General features: G+C 40.4%; 1 protein-coding gene across 1 annotated transcript in view; it reads left to right on the top strand.

Moving 5' to 3' along the window:
* Positions 1-5,920, top strand: part of TBC1D9 (TBC1 domain family member 9) — a 69,751-nt gene that overhangs the window by 9,805 nt on the left and 54,026 nt on the right. The window contains exon 2 of the mRNA XM_023513460.1: positions 3,984-4,102. The gene's annotated coding sequence lies outside the window, so the exon portion shown is untranslated. The remainder of the gene's footprint in view (positions 1-3,983; positions 4,103-5,920) is intronic.

Raw genomic sequence — 5,920 nt, 5'->3', positions numbered from 1 at the left:
GATAGAGGGAAACAGATTGAATTGTAGATTAATCTGGGACCTGTCTCATGCTTCAAATGACCTTATGGCCAGGTCTATTAATATGCAATAAGGAAGTCAGCAGCCTTTTCTGATTCTAAATCAGGTTACTCAGGTTTGTAGAGCAGAGGCCAGTGCTTTCTGATCAAAAATGTTTTTACTTTAAATTTTTTTTTTTCCCAGGGATGGTTTTTTTGGGTTGAATTTCCTTAGCTCCTTCACAGGGAAGAGTGAAGTTGACCTGAGGTGGTTGGGTTGGAGTCTATGACCACTGTCACAGAGACAGTGAAGGTCAAGTACCTGGTGTGAGGATCGGATAAAGGGCAGCACTTGGCAAGGTACCAGGGAAGAGCCAGACCTCCCAGACTGGGCCAGCCTCAGCCTCTGGAAGGCACATCTGTGATCAACATAGACAGGGAAAGATGAAAGGTGAAACAGAAGCTGCAGACTGTGCCCGATGGGTCTGCAGAAGCTCAGTCCCGTTGTTACTGAACCAAACTGGGATCTGCTTACAACTGTCGCAGCAAAGCCAAATGCTGAAGCTGAGAGTTGTGGGGGGTTAGGGAGGAGGCTTTATCACAGGGTGCCAAGCAAGGAGTACAGTCTGCTAACATTTAATACTCAGAGTATCGGATGGCTTACATGCCCAGGTGTTTTAAAGACAGGAGTGTATTAAGAGCAGGCAAAATTGCAAATCAGTATGTAGAGGTTACATGGTGGCCTGGTCCAAAAGGGCCAGGCGTGGCTTAGGTAAATTCAGAGATTCTTGAATTAGGGGGAAAGGAATGTTTAGATGGGTATAATGGGTCCCTCAGGGTGAAATTTACAGCAATCAAGAGTTCAATTCCCCCACTTCTCCGGTATCTGCATTTTCCATCCAGTGGGTGTTTCTTAAAAAATGACAGAATTTATGCTTAAGTTTCCATAGGGCACCAAAACTCCTTGGGAGTGTCGCTTACCTGGATGACCATTGTTATTCCCATTTATATTTTAAGTCTAGCTGGGTGCCTGGAACACTCCCTGGAGGAACTCAAGATTTATTTATTTATTTATTTATTTGGCCGGGGCTGGGTTTGAACCCGCCACCTCTGGCATATGGGGCTTGTGCCCTACACCTTTGAGCCATAGGCACCACCCCATATTTTTTTTTTTTAATTTCCATGTTAGGGGACCTAGCCAGCCCCTGGGAGGGTCTCTGCTCCATGTCACCGTGGGTCCCCAGGAGTGCCTCTGTCCTAAGATACAGTACATTTGACAGTGCCAACAAGCGCAGATGGAGCAGCCAGGTGGAGGGCACATGGCTGGCAGTTACTGTGTACAAGACTTTATCTGCAGCATATCACAGCTAGTGATGGTAGTGACCTGTTTACAGACAAGTTAGGGCTCAGTATGTGTTAGAAAATTTTCCATGTAGTATTTAAATTTTTAAGGTTTAAAATATTTTAAAACTCTGGCAAATTTCAAAATGACTCATTCCCTAAATATTCCAAATAGACATTGCATTTTGTGTTTGAAAAGTATTTCCTTCTTTCCAAAGTGTGTCTGTAGATATCACCCTTGTGACTGTTACAACACTGCTCCAAGAAGGGCAGGGTTTTTTGTTGTTTTCTTTTCTGTTTTTCATTTATCTGCATTTTACATGTAAGGGATTTGAGACAGAGATTAAGCATCTGACTGAAGTCACCCAGCTGGCTGGTGGCAGACAGGGAAGGGTATACAGATGTCCCGATTTCTAGCTTTTGCCATCACATTTTAGTACAAAATCATCATCCTATTGCTTTCACATGTGGTTGTCTATGGCCCTGAAGAGTGAGTGTGAAAAATGTTCATGAAGAAGAGCAGTTTATTTTTTGGTCTTTTCCACAGTGCTGCTCTCTTCTAAGAAATCTGCTTTTTATCTGCTACATAAACATCCCTTGTAGGCACTTTTGATGGTTAGTCTTAGAGTAAAAGAAAGTGTGTTTGGATATTTTTTTTTTTTTTTTTGCAGTCTTATAAAAGTACTTATTTGGTCTTCAATCCAGCTTCCTGGTGTATAATTCCTAACATCCCTGGAATCTCCAAAGTGATATCTTTTTGTTGCTAATGTGTTGACTGAGGGCTGGCAGCCTCCAGGTAGCTTCTGGATGGGGGTCTGGTCACTTGAAAGACAAAGGCAGGATTAGAGGTGAAGGCTTTCAGTCCCACCCTCTCCAGCCACCCTTCTCACCTCTCCCTGAAGGTTAAGTTGATCACCAGTGGCCGATGGTTTAATCAGTCATGCCTATGTAATGAAGCTTCCGTAAAAACTCAAAAGGAGTTCAGGAAGTTTGGGAAGCTTCCAGAAAGCTGAACAGGTGGAGATTCCTGCAGGGTGGTGCACCAGGAAAGGGCATGGAAGCTCCACCCACTTCCAACATGTCTTGTCTTCTGTAATTTTTCATCTGTATCCTTGTAATATCCTTTATAATAAACCGATAAATGTAAGTCATTTATTTCTGTGAGCTGCTCCAGCAAGTTAATCAAAGCTAAAGAGGGAGCTTTGGGAACCCCAAGTTGAAGCTGGTCAGTCAGAAATTTTGGAAGCTTAGACTTGATTCTGGGGGTAGCATTCGTAGGGACTGAGCTCTCTACCTGTAGGGTCTGGCACTATCTCCACGTAGGTGTCAAAATTAAATTGGAGGACACCCAGTTGGTAACTGCTACAGATGGCTTGGTAGTGGAGGGAACCATCCATGTACATTTGGTCACACTAGTCTCTTGTGTTGATCATTGTTGAGTGAAGACAATAGAAAAAATCACTTTGGGTTTGTATGTGAGTTTTTCTACACTTTGTTTTGCCTTTCCTGAAAGAGTGGACCTGAAATTTCTCAAGCATGCCTCATTATTCTCTAAGCATTTTTTGTTCTGTTGTGGCAGCTCTGAGTATAATCAAAGATATATTTGTGTCACCAGCCTTTCTCTCTTTGTCAGGAATTGGAGTAAGATTCTGAGATCTTATGTGACAAAGAACAAAGGGAAAAGACACTTTAAAGAAATTAATTGAAAGATAACTTAGAAATCTAAGGAGAAGCCTGAAGGGTGGTAAATCAGTGGAATCACAAAATCCTTCTTTTGTTTTGGAATGAACAGTGCATACAATTCATGTATGTGACATGTGGATGATTTCTAAAAAAAAACGAAACACCTTGTTTTTCTATAAGATCATTAACAATTATTAAGGGAATTTACTGCAGCATCTTTATAACCACATCCTGACAGCATGCCTGTGATGCCCTGCACTTGTGAGGGCAGTGGTTATATATGCTGCGAGGCTAAGATGTTTAAGTTTGAAGGTTGCCAAGTGAGGTGACTTATGCTTCTTATTACTGCCTGAGATGTGGTAATTGGCTGGAGGCTGCAGGGATGATGATCTCATCCCATTACATTTCAAGGCAACTGTGCTAGTGAGAGCCAGGCTGCTATTCCCTAGCGATAGTCCATTTTCACATCTCATTCATAATTGAAGTGAGTGAGGGTGATTTTTTTTTTTTTTTTTGCCCATTATAAGAGGTGGTTGTATCAGATCTCCAGTGGCCTACCAGAGTTCTCATATATTTACAACTGAACAACTGTAACCTAGTAGCATAAGATCTGTTACTCAGTTAAGAGCAAGTTCTACAAGGGAGAAAAGAGGAGGAAAATGTTAAACTTCTAGTCCAGAAAAGCTAATTTGAGAAATGCTGGTGCCCTCCGGTCTGACATAGTGTCCTCAGAGCTTTTGGACCCTCCTGATCAGACTTGACTGTAACACAACACTTACTCTTGGGGTTCCACATCCTTGATTGTGTCCTGTGTCTCCTCCGGAGGAGAGGAAGCATTTTAAGGCTCTTGGAATGAAAGTCTCCTCTGATGGTGTCAAATATACTGATGAAGTGAGCCTGGTTTTAAAAATATCCTTGGCATGACATCTGACATTTAGTATTATCATTTTTGCATTTGTACAGGTGGTTCCAAGAAAGAAATCACTGAACACTGGGAATGGCTGGAGCAGAATCTGCTGCAGACGCTCTCCATCTTTGAAAATGAAAACGATATCACCACGTTTGTGAGAGGAAAAATACAGGTAGTGGTTTGATGTTTTTTTTAACAAAATTGTTTTAATTGGAAATAATTTCAAATTTACAAAAACATTGTAGACATAAGAAATGTATAAAACATACTTGTATCCCCTTCATCTGGAGCTACCATTATGTTTGTTTGTTTGTTTGTTTGTTTTGAGACAGAGTCTTACTATGTCCCCCTGGGTAGAGTGCTGTGGCGTCATAGCTCACAGCAACCTCAGACTCTTAAGTGATTGTCTTGCTTCAGCCTCCCAAGTAGCTGGGTCTACAGGCACCCACCACAATGCCAGGCTATTCTTTTTGCAGTTGTCATTGTTGTTTAGCTGGCCCAAGCCGGGTTTGAGCCCGCACCCTCAGTGTATGTGGCTGGTGCGGTAACCACTGTGCTACAGGTGTAGAGCCAAGGATCCACCTATTGTTGACATCATACCCCATTTTTCTATCAGTTGTGTGCTGGATTCCTCTCTATTTGACAGGAATTTTCTCCTAAGTAATATTTTCTGAGAGGGATAGTCTATTGAATAATAATACTATATTTACCAACTGTACTATTTAACACTATGCATAAATTTAGCATTATACTTTAATTATACATTAACACTATACTTTAATATTTGGTACACATTTCAGTTATGTTAATTGTTCCCATTTTGTTATTTACAGCCCCCCTTCCCAGCCCAGTGTAGTTGCAGTACAGGATTCATTTCCTTAATCTCCTTCCATCTTATTCAATATTTCCATAGCCTTTCTTTGTCTTTTATGACGTGAATGTTTATGAAGTACAGTTCTTTTCTCTTTTCTCTTTTTATTAGAATACTTTTTGTTTGGAGTTTTGTCAGAGGTTTCCTTCTGATTCAATTCAGATTTTTCATTCTTGGATGGACTACCATGTGGGTGATTTTGTGTTCTTCTCACACTGTCATTTCTTGAGGTACCTGTTATTCATCTGCCTGGTGCTGGTGTTGTAGACACAGTTAGGGGGTTACCCACTTTCTCCCCTGTAGAGTTACTAATTTTGCCTCTGCAAGTAATAATCTTCTGTAGGAAAATACTTTAAACTACACAAATAACCTGTTCCTTACCCAAATTTCCCTTTTAATTTAGCATCCATTGATGACTTTTTGTCTGAACCAATCTTTGCTGTGATAGTTTACAAAATGGTAATTTTACAAAATGATGGTTTTCCTATTCCAGCACTCTCCCACATTGGCCATTTGGCAACTATTATTCTACTGTAAGCAAGAACCCTCTTTTCATTTATTGATCTGTTGAGTATTGATACGGACTCATGAGTTCCTATGTTTTTCAGTTGTTTACATTTCATTACTGGATTTAATTATTTTTGTATGTGCACTATTCCAGTTTAGCTAGAGGGAGCTCCTCCTATAAATCGCCTCCTTTGTCCTTGTTGCAATTGCCTTTATTTTTTTAAATTCTTCTTTATTTCTGGTATAACAAGGTGTTCTGGGCTCATCTTGTACCTTCCCTCTCCCATTTGTTTCCATTCGCTTTTGGTTTCAGGTTCTTTCTCCTTCCTAGTTTTGTTCATTTTATTTTCCTTTTTAAATACAGCGAATATTTATATGCATCTAACGGCCCCAAAGCATTATTCTCTTCTGTATCCCCACCAACCTATTAGTTCTAATTTCTCATGATCAACTTCATTATTATCTGATTTATACTTCCTACATTTCTTTTCATAAAAATAAGCAGATGTATGTATTTTTCCCATTTCCCTTTCATTCTTATAGATAAAGCCTCACATAGGCGAGCTGGTCTGAATTCTGCTTTTTTCACTTACTAGATCCCAGATAACACCC

This window comes from Otolemur garnettii, unplaced genomic scaffold (assembly GCF_000181295.1).
Source record: "Otolemur garnettii isolate 467f Iridium unplaced genomic scaffold, OtoGar3 scaffold00041, whole genome shotgun sequence".
NCBI classification, from domain to species: Eukaryota; Metazoa; Chordata; class Mammalia; order Primates; family Galagidae; genus Otolemur; species Otolemur garnettii.
This window is presented reverse-complemented; position numbering and strand designations above follow the sequence as displayed.